General features: G+C 42.2%; 1 pseudogene; it reads left to right on the top strand.

Annotated features, from left to right (window-relative positions):
- Positions 1-12949: 12949 nt before the first annotated feature.
- LOC133751105 (proteasome inhibitor PI31 subunit-like) lies at positions 12950-13880 on the top strand (annotated as a pseudogene).
- The last annotated feature ends 724 nt before the right edge of the window (positions 13881-14604 follow it).

Genomic DNA, 14604 nt, shown 5'->3' with positions numbered 1-14604 from the left:
TCATGTATCAATTTTGTTGCCTTTGTGCAAGGTGGGAACTTTCAAGAGATGATTAAATCAATAAGAAGGTTTAATGCCTTTCTCCTACAACTGGGTTAATCATGTGAGAAAGAATTATTGTCTTTCTGGGTCTTGGATTACTGCAGAAATAATGCTCATTCAGAGTTATAATTATGAAATGAGGAAGTAAGCTGCAGGGCATGGAACTACAAATAATATTTACTTTTTGACGCTCTCACTGGATTTGCTTACAATGACTTCCTGAAGACCCAGCTTTGCTTCTGTCTAATCCTATCTAGAATTTCCATGTTCTCTTACCAGTTATTTGAAGATATTTATTCATCTCAATTAACCATCAGATGGCCTTCACAGCTGTGACTTGTAAGTCCTGAAGTATTACAAAAAAGAACAGCGAGGCCGACACTTTGGCACAGCAGGTAAAGCCGCCACCTGCAGTGCCAGTATCCTATATCCTTGAACCGGGGATGCCGGTTCAAGTCCCAGTTGCTCCATTTCTGCTCCAGCTCTCTGCTGTGGCCTGGGAAAGCAGTAGAAGATGGCCCAAGTCCTTGGGCCCCTGTACCCAAATGGGAGACCCAGAAGAAGCTCCTGGCTCCTGGCTTCAGATCGGCGCAGCTCTGGCAGTTGTAGAGTGAGCCAATGGATGGAAGATCTCTCTCTCTCTCTTTGCCTCTCTGCAGTTCTGCCTTTCAAAAAAAAAAATCTTTAACAAACAAACAAAAAGCCAATGTTATGCTGCCTACAAGAAACTCACTTTACTTTTCTTCCAGTAAAAACACACAAACACTGGAAATAAAGAAAAGAAAAAGATACTCTATGCAAACACAAGAGTGTAATCTTTCCTTTTTTTCTCATACAGATAATATACTTAGATTGTTCATGTTTGACTCAACATTCCATCTCATTATTCACTGCAGTGAGTCTAGCACAGTTACATTGCTCCACCAAGGGCCTCTGTCAAGAATGTGAATACCAAACTGTTAAGAGAAAAGTCTTTTCATGAAGGCACGTTCTATATCTTTGCCAAAAGGATTGTCAGGCCTCAGTGTTCTGAGATACCAAACTACACTTGAGGGGCCGGCGCTGTGGCATAGCAGGCTAAAGCCCTGGCCTGAAGCGCCAGCATCCCAAATGGGTGCTGGTTCTAGTCCTGCCTGCTCCTCTTCCAATCCAGCTCTCTGCTATGGCCTGGGAAAGCAGTAGAAGATAGCCTAAGTTCTTGGGCCCCTGCACTCACGTTGGGGACCAGGAGTTAGGCTCCTGGCTTATGGCTTTTGATCAGCGCAGCTCCAGCTGTTGCGGCCATCTGAGGAGTGAACCAGTGGATGGAAGACCTTTTTCTGTCTGTACCTCTCTCTGTAACTCTGTCTTTCAAATAAATAAAATAAATCTTAAAAAAAACAAACTATACTTGAAACTCAAATTGCTGAATTGATAACATTAATTTCCTTACTTTTATAGTCTGTTATGTTTTTGTTGTTATACCTTTTCCAATATCTATTTTTCTTTGCAGGTTTTTGCAATTTTCCTATCAAGCCATGCTGTTGGTAAAAACCAAACTAAATTTCTAATTGTTCAAATACAAATAATAGTATTAACCAGTATGCTAGTTTACATGTGGCCCTCAATATTATTACTATTAAAGACTATTCTGTAGAATGGCAAAAATAACTAAGACCTAGCCTATATACTGTTGTTAAATTTTTTTCCTAGAATTATAATCATATTTTCTTAAAATTGAGGGAGTTCCCATTTCAGCCTCCTCTACAAAGCCTGAATTTTTTCTATGTAACATAATTAATCTTTTATTTGCAGGCAGGAGAAAGTGGGATAATTCAATTTTTTAACATAAGGAATTTAATTTTTTTGGTAATTCTTAGTTTATGGTTTGAGATTCATCCAACTGCATTGTTAATCTTTTTTTTTTTTTTTTTTGGACAGGCAGAGTGGACAGTGAGTGAGAGAGACAGAGAGAAAAGTCTTCCTTTTCTGTTGGTTCACCCCACAATGGCCGCTGCGGCCGGCGCGCTGCGGCTGGCGCACCGCGCTGATCCGAAGCCAGGAGCCAGGTGCTTCTCCTGGTATCCCATGGCGTGCAGGGCCCAAGGACTTGGGCCATCCTCCACTGCATTCCTGGGCCACAGCAGAGAGCTGGACTGGAAGAGGAGCAACCAGAACAGCATCTGGCGTCCTGACCAGGACTAGAACCCGGTGTGCTGGTGCCTCAGGTGGAGGATTAGCCTGTTGAGCTGTGGCGCCGGCCTGCATTGTTAATCTTGACTGCTAAGGTAATCAATTGAATCCATTTCAAATAATGTCCTATTATTTTGTTTTTCATATCAAGACCTGATTAAGTTTTCCTATTGAATTACCCTTGCTGATACTATGTTATTCTTGTCCATTTTAATCTCGTTAGGTGACCACACGAAACACATTTATCATATCCATGGAACCGAGGCTCCAGATGCCTCTCTTTGTGGTGCAAATATGCCAAAAATGCACCAACAAACTCACAATTCTTGATCAAAATTTATAGCCTAAAAATAAGGCCATTCCCAGAGAAGTTCTTCCCACGGAAGCTGCCCTTGCTGCTATGCAATGACCTTGACCACGTTCAGGAGCTACTGAGGGTGCTTCTGTTTCCCTCATGCCTTGGATACTCAGGAAATTAAACAAAGCCTCTCTGTTTTTAAAGAGCACTGGAGCGCTGCTTGCTTTCATGGCTGCCCTGCGGTTTCTTTCCATTCATTTCCTAGTTCAGCCCTGATGCCAAGATGCATTTAGAGGGAGAAGGGAGAGCTCTAGCTACTGTCGCCAAAGAGCTAGAAAGGTGCTCTCATTTTTGCCAATCTGTTTTTCTACACTGGTTTTTCAAGACATCTGATTGGAAAGAAAAAGAAATATTTAGCCTGCCCTGGGGAAAGTACACATGGTAATGACTTTGTGTGTGGCAAAATAGGCCGGGGCTCCAAGGAGCTTGTTACTGCAGTACATCCATAAGTAAACACATTGTATGTACTGCCATCTCCAGCACCTTCTAACTACTTTGTGTTAAAAATATTTTAAAATACAATTTTACTTGTTGGAGAAATGTGTCGTTGCTTTGGTCTCTCACATTGCTATACTCCTGGTGGAACCTTAACTCTTCATACCAAAGATTCATGACCTAGATAACACAACCATGAACTTGGATAAAGAAGGCTACTAATTGGTGGGTTAGTAAGTTCAAGTCACAGGACCATGAGGTCAGGAGATACATTTATAAGTGTCAACTCAGGAATGAAGTAACTGATAAAGTCACACACACATAATTTCCCTACATCATGCTGTATTCCCTCCCTCCCTCCCTTCCTTCCTTCCTTCCTTCCTCTCTATTTCTCTCTGTCTTTGAAAGTCAGAGTTACATAGAGAGAGAAGGAGAGGAAGAGAAAGAGAGGGAGAGAGGTCTTCCATCTGCTGGTTCACTCCCCAGTCGCCCACAAAGGCCAGAGCTGCACCAATCTGAAGCCAGGAGCCAGGAGCTTCTTCCAGGTCTCCCACGTGGGTGCAGGGGCCCAAGGACTTGGGCCATCTTCCACTGCTTTCTCAGGACACAGCAGAGAGCTGGATCAGAAGTGAGCAGTCAAGACTTGAACCGGCGCCTGTATGGGATGCCGACACTGCAGGCAGTGGCTTTACCTGCTATACCACAGCGCTGGCCCCATAGCCTGACTATTCTTGCCTAGAGCTGTTCTCTGCTGTTCCACCTTAAACCCACATGGGTTTAACTGATGTGAAGTGGGGCAGCCGGGACTCAAACCGGCGCCCATATGGGATGCCGGCACTGTAGGTGGCGGCTTTACCCACTACACCACAGCACTGGCCCTGTATCCCCTTTCATAACCACAACTGCATGCTCTGAAGTTAATCTTGCATCATCAGAAACTCCTTTACCCTAAGTATTATGGGTTTATGAGAACATAGATGAGACAGCTAGAACAGCATGAGCTAGACAGAGTGTAGCATTGTCTTCCATGAAAGAAATATTTATTCTTCATCTGACTCCATACCAATAGCTTTTGCTTGACTCCACTGAAATGAATTTCTGCTCTCAAGTTTTAATGAGGTTTGGGGACTAAGAAAACATATTAAGAAATAGAAGAGACGAGAGAAAAGAAATTTGATATTATGTAATGCTATGTTTTCTCATTTAATTCTTGAAATAAATGCAAAGACTGATTCACAGTTAAGGACAGAGGAGCATGATGACCTGTGATCATCTTAATCAGCACATTGCAATTCTTGACATTAAACTGACTCAAAAGTCCATCATGCTAGTACGCCACCCATTTCTAGCCTGCAAGATGTCTCTTTTAATAACCAGACTTTTTGTACTAAAGTTCTGAATTTTCCTTCTGGCCTATAGCATTTAAATCACAGATAGTAGGAACACCTTAGATGTTAAAGCACTAACAAATGATAATGCAACTTTAAATTAATGAGGTACTTTGTGTTTGAAAGCTTTTTTTTTAAACATGCGTTTACCTCTTGTATTCTTCAAACAACAGCATAAGATGAATATATTTATGCCATCTGTTTTTTTAAAAATTCAGAAGCCCAGATGAGGATTTGGTGCAGCAGTTAAGCAGCTCCCGGGACGCCTGCATTCCACATTGGAGTCCTGCACTGGAGTCCAGGCGTCACTTTCCATTCCAGCATCCTGCTAGTGTGCACCCTGCGGGGCAGCATGGGATGACTCAGGTAGTTCAATGCTTGCCACCCATATGGGATGGAGTTCCAGGTGCCTGACTTTGGCCCTGCCAAGGCCTGGCTGTTGCAGGAATTTGGGGAATGAACCAGCATTTGGAAGATCTCTCTCTCTCTCTCTCTCTCTCTCTCTCTGCCTTTTAAAATAAATAAATAAGAACTAGGAGGCCAAGAACACTAACGTGGGAAATGGCATAGCAATGGTGATGTCAGAATGTGAGCCTAGGTCTTTCTGCTCTGAGCCCAGAATAGCTGCACACCCTCCCGTCCTCAGAGTGTGTTCTTGAGGAAACACCTGCACCCTGTCTTTCCAGGGCATAGCATCAACAGCACAACAACAAAGCACATAGATGCTTTTGCAGTGATCTCTAACGGTGGCTTTCTTCCACTAACAACATGAGTTCTTCCTCCCACATTGCCTTCCTATTTTCCAGTGCGTATCTGGGGTCATTTATCTTCACTCTGGCTGATGTAGGAACTTCTGTCTCCTGGAGTTAAGGTGGTGTTTACTCCTTACTTCCTTTTGGCCTCATTCAATGAGAACTTCAAACACAATCAAATAGTCTACAGTGTGAGCACGGAAACCTTGCCACTACCTGCAGAGCCACTGAGCCCAGTGGTCGTGGAGACCAGTGCTCCTGGCTTGCTGTCACTGCCGAGCCAAGGAGGCCCTTTGCCTACTCAAACATGCATATCAAAGTTCTTGCTATGTTTGGATTAGCCTTTCCTCCCAATTTGATTAGTTTTCTTGCAACATTACTCCTCTCTGAAGTCCTTGACAATAAGTGGGGACTTGTGGGCCTTGGGCTTTGCTCTTGGCTGTGGTTCTGGAAGCCGTAGCTGAGTTTGACATTGGCAAGGAGATTTGCAAAAGAATGGATTATAGAGCAAAGGGGAAACTGAAAGAAGAATCTTTGAGAAAGTGGAGTAGAAAATCAAACAGTACGGATACAGAATCCTTTCCAATGTCAGGGAAGGGACAAAGCCAGCTCCAGGCACCAAGGTGAGGAGAAGGGAAAGAGCTAGCCCAGGAGTTCCTGGAAAGGCAGTGTGTGGCACGTTTTATTGAAGCAGCCTACGTAGAGACTAGATCTTTTTTAAAAAAAAAAAAGTCTGGGGACACAATATTTGATTTAGTAATTGTACTCTTCACTGGAGAATCATAGTTCCAATCAGGTTGAAAGAGATGCAGAGCTCAAGAACTTTGACAGGCTGGATATTCCATTGAGAAACTTGGAGAAAATTATTCTAGACATTTCTATTTTGCTAAATGATTGAAATCTATTGACATCATTGACCATAGTTTTATGCATGTAAGGTGGAAGTTCAGGTGTAACTTTTTTTGTTGTTGTTCAATGTATCTTTTTGTTAAAAGGACAAATATGCCCTGTGCCAAAATGAAATTCATTGTGAAAAATAGCTTGTAGTATTGTCAAATGCATTAACAAATATTTTAAATATATATATTTTAAATTAGGTTGTGATTTATTTGTTCCCCTTATTAAAAATTACATGATAATTAAAATCAGTGTTTAAAAATACATGACAGTAGAGCATGAAATAAATGTTACTTTTTTAAAAAAAAATTACTCTGGACTGTCAAAGGACATTTAGAACATCTGAGTAATGCCTCTAAGATTTATACTTTAAAATACTTATTTTCGGGCCCGGCACTGTGTCGCAGCAGGTTAATGCCCTGGCCTGAAGAGCCAGCATCCCATATGTGTGCTGGTTTGAGACCTGGCTGCTCCACATCCTATCCAGTTCTCTGCTATGGCCTGGGAAAGCAGTGGAAGATGACCCAAGTCCTTGGGCCCCTGCACCCACATGGGAGACCCAGAAGAAGCTCCTGGCTCCTGGCTTCAGATGGCGCAGCTCCAGCCATTGCAGCCAGTTGGGGAGTGAACCAGAAAATGGAAATCCTCTCTCTCTCTCTCTCTGCCTCTCCTCTCTCTGTGCAACTCTGACTTTCAAGAAAATAAATAAACCTTTAAAAATAATAAAATACTAGCCAGCGCCATGGCTCAACAGGCTAATCCTCTGCCTAGCGGCGCTGGCACACCGGGTTCTAGTCCTGGTCGGGGCGCCGGATTCTGTCCCGGTTGCCCCTCTTCCAGGCCAGCTCTCTGCTATGGCCCAGGAGTGCAGTGGAGGATGGCCCAAGTCCTTGGGCCCTGCACCCGTATGGGAGACCAGGAGAAGCACCTGGCTCCTGGTTTCAGATTAGCGCGGTGCGCCGGCTGCAGCGCAGCAGCCGCAGCACGCCAGCTGCAGCAGCCATTGGAGGGTGAACCAATGGCAAAGGAAGACCTTTCTCTCTGTCTCTCTCTCACTGTCCACTCTGCCTGTCAAAAGCAAAAACAAAAAACAAAAAGCAAAAAAAAAAAAATACTTATTTTCTTCATCCACAAATTAATATCCAGTATATAAGGGTAACTGGTTAGTTCCCTACTTCCCAATGTTTAGTGCTTGAGTTTGAGTTTTACATGGATCCTACAAGTTCTTATTCTTCTTCAGTCACTGATTTTAATTTCTTGACTCCAGTAAGCACCTGAAGTCACAGTTCCCATTCTAGAGTCATCAACAAACTTTGTTCCTATTCTTTTCTGTTTTTTCAACTAGCAATCTCAATTCCACTGTCCTGTCCTGCAAAAGTAATTCCTCCTCTTTTTTCAAGATACCTGGGGACACTACTTGGTTCTTGGAACCCATACCATGTTTCTAAACCAGAGCTATTAAATAACTTTAGACATCAAATAACACGATATAAATAATCGCAAGACATCGTACAAGGTTAGTTTCCAAATTTGCATAAAAATTTTAGAGTGAAGTAAGAAATGATCGGGGTCTGGACTAGTGATTAAGACACGCAGATTGCATATCTGAATGTCTGGATTCCATATTTGGCTGTGCTCCTGACTCCAACTTCCTGCAAATGCTGACACTGGGAGGCAGTGCTGATGTCCCAAGTGATCGGGCTCCTGCCACCCACATGGGAGACTGGATTGAGTTTCCAGCTCCCATCTTTAACCCCAGCCCAGTCTCATTCATGGCAGGCATTTGGTTGAGAATGTTAAAAAAAAATAAAAGCAAAAACAAAAACAAAACTAGGGATTAGTGTTGTGGCACAGCTGGTTAAGCCATAGCCAGACATACTGGCATCTCATGTGGGTGCTGGTTCAAGTCTTAGCTGCTTCGCTTCTGATCCAGCTCTCTGTTGATGCTCCTGGGAAAGCCGTGGAGGATGGTTCAATTGCTTGGGCCCTTGCACCCAGGTAGGAGACTTGGAAGAAGCTCATGGCTCCTGATTTTGGCCTAGCCCAGCCCCAACCACTGTGGCCATTTGGGCAGTGAACCGGTGGAGATAAGATCTCTCTCTCTCTCTCTCCTCTCTCTCTGTCTCTATAACTTCTACCTTTCAAATAAAATAAATAAACTTTAAAAAGAAAAACCCAACAGAAGCCTGTAAAAACATGAGAATTAAACAATTGAAATAGAAAGGCCCTTTAAGAAATCTTATTGTCATCTGAAACAGTTTGGGACCTGCCAAGCAAGAATATCTTTCACTTTATAATGACATCATTGAAAACCACAATACAATTAATCTAAATTGAGCACACTCCCCTTGAGGGACTTTATTTTATCCTGGCTCACTCTCTCTTCTTCATTCCTCACTGCGATCTCAAGAGTCAGGTATTATCTTTAGCTCATTTTATAGATAAGGAGGTTTTTAAAATCATTTCACATAGAAGGAAGCAGATTGCAGGGAATATCAATGGTTTGTGTGAGGTCACAGAGTTAGGACAAAAGAAAACATCAGCTTAAGGCTCTTGCATGCCAACCTAGCACTCCTTGTTCTAGTTTCTAATTCTGTAGGCCTGTGCATTCAGGAGCTGTGAGTTGGGAAAGAGCTGATACCTGTGGTCAAGCTGGCTGCGTCCCCTTGTAGCCTGTAAGCACAAGTGACAACGAAGGAGGTGACCTCTGTCAGCCAAATCTGATCTGGTTTCTGTATCTTCCCAATTGCATCAATGTGTTGACCCCAGCTGGAACAGAGACCCCCAGGCTGGGAGGAGGTCGAAGCAGAAAGGAAGCCTGACTGCCCTCAGGAAATGAGCATATTCGGTTATGAAGAGAGGGAAGAGGAGGGGAAAACAATTGAGCTCTATTTCCTAAGCCACAGAACTGGCACCAGGCTCTGCTGAAGGAAGTACAAACAAAAGCCTGGTTTGTTTCCCAAGCAGCATTGCCCACTAAGGCCTCTCCACAGAGAAGAGATCTGGAAGAAGCCAATTAGATTTATTTTTAACCAGAGAGAGAGAGAGAGAGAGAGAGAGAGAGAGAGAGAACTGAACGTGGGAGGCATTTTGGAGAGTAGTTTTTAGCTGCCTCTTGCATGGTTTCCAATTAAGGAGCGTTAGCATCTAACTCCCTGAGGATTCCTGTTTTATCCTTCATAGCCTGAAACTGAAGCTTTTAAGATTCTCCATGCATTGCTGCTCCTCACTCCCACCTAGACTCCCTTTTCTGGCTTACTCTTTCAAATTCTTCACTTTCAACCTGTGTCACTTTTATCTGGATGACTTTTTCAGTCTGTCTCAGGCTGACATCAGTTGAACCCTTTAAGTCTCATTGAGGCTTCTGTGTGCAGAAAACAATACTTACAATATGGTATGTTATTGGTGGCGTTCAATTCAAGCTTATACAGTGAAAACTGATCTTATATTTTTAAACACAACTGCAAAAATTCTGGTAAGTTACTTTATATATTTAAGAATTTATGTTGAAATTAAGCAGTTTGTATTTGGTTACCATTTGATTAGTTTAAACATTTCACAAGTAAAATTTCCACAAAACTTTAGATATTGTACAAAACATAAATTATTTATAACTTAAATGTATGCAATTCAACAAGTGGATATTCAAAACTAATTATGTATTGATCCTAAATATTTAAACGCATTTTATACAACTGATTAATTCATGTATTAGCTTTGAGAGGAATTTCTTTTTATTATTATTATTTTTTTTTTAAGATTTACTTAATTTTATTTGAAAGAGTTACAGAGAGAAGTAGAGACAGAGAGAGAGGTCTTCCATCCACTGGTTTACTCCCAAGATGGCCACAACAGCTGGAGCTGAGCAGATCCAAAGCCAGGAGGCAGGAGCTTCTTCCAGGTCTCCAATGCGGGTGCAGGGGCCCAAGGACTTGGGCCATCTTCTACTGCCTTTCCAGGCCATAGCAGAGAGCTGGATGGGAAGAGGAGCAGCTGGGACTAGAACTGGTACCCATATGGGATGCCAATGCTTCAGGCCAGGGCTTTAACCCGCTGTGCCACAGCGCCAGCCCCAAGAGTGGAATTTCTTATAAAGGAAAATGGTTTGTTTTGGCTTGCAGTTTTGGAGGTTCACAGTCCAAGAGTGTGTGCCTCCCTTAGTCTTGTATCCGATGGAGACAGAGATGATAGAGCATGTGTGGAAGGAAGATCACATGACCAGCTAGGAAGCAGAGAGGCACAGGGAGCATAGACTTCATCTACACTGTGTGTGAGCTCTCCTTGTAATGCCATCATGATTCAATCATGGGTTCTACCCTATCAATCCAATCATTTTCAAAAGGCTACTTCTGACACAAAATAAATAGATCAAACCTATACCCTAAATCATCAATCATTTGCATATTTCCATGCACTGTTAACATAAGACTTTGAGGTTCAAATATCTGCTTGAGTTTGGGGAGTCAAGTCTATTCAATCCAGAGCAGTTATATTTCTGTGAACATTTCCAGGTATTGCCACAATTTTATATAATGGATTCCTTAAGAACCTCAAGCAAAAACCCCATAAACAAAACCTTCCTAAATGCATAAACAATTTTAGTAAAGCTAATGATGAAAATTACACATTCCCACGGTATTATTTTAATCATCTCAACATTTTTAAAAAGCATAAATTCAAAAGTTTGGTAAATCAGATTATCTATGTATTTAAAACAAGCTTAAGTTGGCAGTATTAAGAATTTTCTCAACTTTGACACTACTGATAGATTTGACTGAACAATCCTTTGCTGTGTAAAACTAGCTTGTGCATTGTAGGATGTTTATAAGCATCCCTGGGCTTTTTTTTTTTTTTTTTTTTTTTTTTTTTTTTTTTTGCTATATACCAATAGCATCCTCTTAGGTACAACAGTCATAAATGTCTCCAGAATTTTCAAAGATCTGGGAAGCTGAGAGTCAAAATTACTCTCAGTCACAAACCCTGGATAAAAGATAAAGAATAAAAAGAATCACAGGTAATGGAAACCAGTGTTAGAGTATTTGTGGGAATGAAGGGAAAAAAGTAGGCTGTCTTATGGCAGTGGGCAGTGTGAAAGTGAGGTCATGAAGAGGTAGCAATTTTTCTAACAACAAAGATTAGAACATGATTATGAGTGAGGTAGGGTACCTGAGACGGGGTTAAGACTACATCAGTGGAGAGGAAGAGGCCAGGGAGTTGAAAGGATTCTCCATGTACGTGTTGATATAATTCATAATAATGACCGAAGTAGTTTTGGGACTGGCAATTAATCATCAACTAAATGTCTTCAAAGCCTAGAATACTATAAGTACTTAAGAATGATTCTACTGATGGCTCAAAAGATGTGAATGTTGACAAAAATGTGGATAGTGAAGAACATGCTAATGATGTCTTAGGTGTAAACAAGTGTTCTATGGGACGTGGACTAAAGACCACTCTTGTTGCAGCTTGACAAGAAACCTAGACTTATTGCATCCTTGCCCTGAGACTCTGTGGAAGGCTGAACTTAAATATGATGGATTGGTTTGTTTGGTGGAAGAGATTTCAAGGCAACAAAGTATTCAAGGTATGGCCTGGATTTTAATAGCTACTATTAAGGATTTTTTTTAAAAGGTTTATTTATTTATATGAAAGTCAGAGTTACAGAGAGAGAGAAGAAACAGGGAGAAAGAGAGGGAGGTCTTCCATCCGTTGGTTCACTCCCCAATTGGCCACAACAGCTGGAGCTGTGCCGATCTGAAGCCAGGAGCCAGGAGCTTCTTCTGGGTCTCCCATGTGGGTACAGGGGCGCAAGGACCTGGGCCATCTTCCACTGCTTTCCCAGGCCACAGCAGAGAGCTGGATCAGAAGTGGAGCAGCCGGGTCTCGAACTGGCGCATATATGGGGTGCCGGCACTGCAGGCCAGGGCGTTAACCCACTGTGCCACAGTGCCTGAGCTTAATGAGTTATAGTATGGCAATTACTGGTAAAACTTGTTTTGAAGCAGTACTTTATACTTTGTATGTCTATGTAGGTGCAAACTGTTGAAATCTTTACTTAGTATAAAGTTGGTCTTCTGTATATAAAGATAATTAAAAACAATTCTTAATGAAGAATGGGATGAGAGAGTGAGTAGGTGGTGGGACAGGAGTGGGAGGGCGGATATGGGGGGAAGAACCGCTATATTCCTAAAGCTGTACCTGTGAAATTTATATTTATTAAATAAAAGCTTTCTAAAAAATAAAAAAGCTGACTATTATAAATCTTGACTTACCCAAACCCTGAGTCTTCAATCTGCAAAATATTTTTGTCTATAGTCTGTGTCACATCATTTTCAGGCAAGAATTCTTGACTTTTTAGAGGATCACAAATCTATCTGAGATTGTAACAAAAGCTTTGGGCCCTCATATCAGTTTTAGGCATCAATCATTTGGCAAATATTTATTGAGCACCTAATCTTTGTAAGGTACTATATTTAATGTAAGAGATGCAATTTTGAACAATAAAGATCCTTCTTGCACTCATGGACATTATAAGTAAAGTAGGTGGAATTTAAGTGGACAATTACATAATTATTCATTTTTGGCTGATGTTCTAGTTCAAGGAGAGGATAGTGAGTATCTGAATTAGTATAGAGGGAGAAATTCTAGAAGGGAATTTCATTAGCTAAGATCCGAAGAATCAGTAGAATTTAGCTAAGTAAATAGAGTGGTGAGGCTGAGATGGGGAAAACTCTCCAACTAGACTGAAGAACATGTTATTAAGGCCCAAAGGTAAGAGGGAGAAAGTCATATTCAAGAAATGAAAGGCAACTGATTGTGAAGATGGTTCTGAGTCTTCTACCTTTCATTTTAATCCTTTGCCATGTGCCTTTGAAATTCTTCTCGCTAGTCCATTTTGGCCACAGATGGAGCCCCAGCTGGAACTAGCAGAGAAGCAGAGCAGAATTATAGATATTTGGAAGGCCAAGCCAGCTCACTGCAGTCTTCCCCTTCCTCCCTCCAACTGCAGAAGTTGGGCGGTGCTTGTGCTGAGCTTGAAAGTACTGTTTGCAGCAGCAGCACCAGCCAACACTCAGGACACACCGGTCTGCTTCTTGCACTGGGAGATATGACACATGGCTATTACGGGTTGTCTGCCAGCAATCAGCCAAGCTCCAATAAGAAGAAACCAGAATTGTCGCCAACCAGGTGGCACAGCAATAAAGATTTGTATGTCGTCAGGTATGAGGCTAAGGATGAGTCCAGAAATCTCTTGGAGGTTGCCATGGAGAACAGCATGATCATCAACATAATGGAATATGGCTCACAGCAAGTGGCAGACTTGACACTGAGCTCATGTGATTATATAAATGCCGAAGCATGGGTGACTTCCACTGGACTTACAAGAACAGTGAGGAGCTTCGGTATCATGCTGCGTCTGGAATCATCACACCCACCTAAGAGTTCCGGGAAAAGGCTAGTATAAACTGTCTCCACAGGGAGTTTCCTGTCATAGCTAGAGAGGCGGATACACTCTAGAAATCTCCCACCCCCACAACCCACACACTAGCCAGCAGCCTCCCTGGTGTGATCCCCTAGGCCTGTGTCTTGTCAGATAAGAAGACCTAGGCACTTTGGATGCAGAAAAGTAGCAGGGTTGTGGACTCCCTGAGATCTGATTTCCCAAGAGCAATTATTGATTCATCCTCTGATATTCCAAGCCAGGTTCCTCCAGGTGCTGTGCTCCCAAGGGCTCACTTTGACTCCTTTGGATCCATTGGAACCAACACAGAGGGACCCAACCCAGAACATCACCCCCTGCAGGCTCTGATAACATTTCCTTGTGAAAGTCTCTAGAATGCAGCAGGCCAGCCTTTCTTTTGCTCTCTTGGAGCTATCACCATTAATTCTATGAGCAACATTTTTCTTATGGTTATGGAGGCAAGGTACCCCACTCCTTGTCAGAGCCAAGGCACCTGCTTCAGCTCCCCACCTGGTTATACATGGGTCCCAAAGAAAACATCAGTATGTCTCTAACCAGCAGACCTTCCCCTCTTCCCAAGGGAGTCTCAGCAACATGAACCCTTGACCAAATGCAGTTATGGTTACAGTACTAGAAGAATAAAATGCATTTTGAATATTATTATTAAGAACCAAATGTCAATACAACATTAATGTTGCCAATGCAGTTAAAAAAGAATTTTCTCCCCTAAAAATGTGTCATCTATTTCCGTACTTCTTGAATATGTTTGGACTTACTTGTTTTTGATGAATAGGATGTGGTGGAAGTGACATTTTCCAGTTCCAAGCATAGGCCTCATGTATTCCCTTGATTTCTCTTGTACCTTCTCTGATTGCCACAGGAGCATGCACAGGTTAGCCTACCGGAGGATGAGAGACATGAGGAGAATCCAGTTGCCTCAGTTACCCTAAATGTCAGATGGCTGATTCCCAGACACATGAACAAGCCTAGCCAAGATCTCAAGATCTGTAGGACTTTCCCAGTGGCCACCAAAGAGGCATGAACAATATATGGAATTCATATTTCTCTGAGATTTGGTTGTGGTGTGCAACATAATTA

This window comes from Lepus europaeus, chromosome 2 (assembly GCF_033115175.1).
Source record: "Lepus europaeus isolate LE1 chromosome 2, mLepTim1.pri, whole genome shotgun sequence".
NCBI lineage: Eukaryota > Metazoa > Chordata > Mammalia > Lagomorpha > Leporidae > Lepus > Lepus europaeus.
Note: the sequence above shows the minus strand (reverse complement) of the source record. Positions and strands in the feature narration are given on the sequence as shown.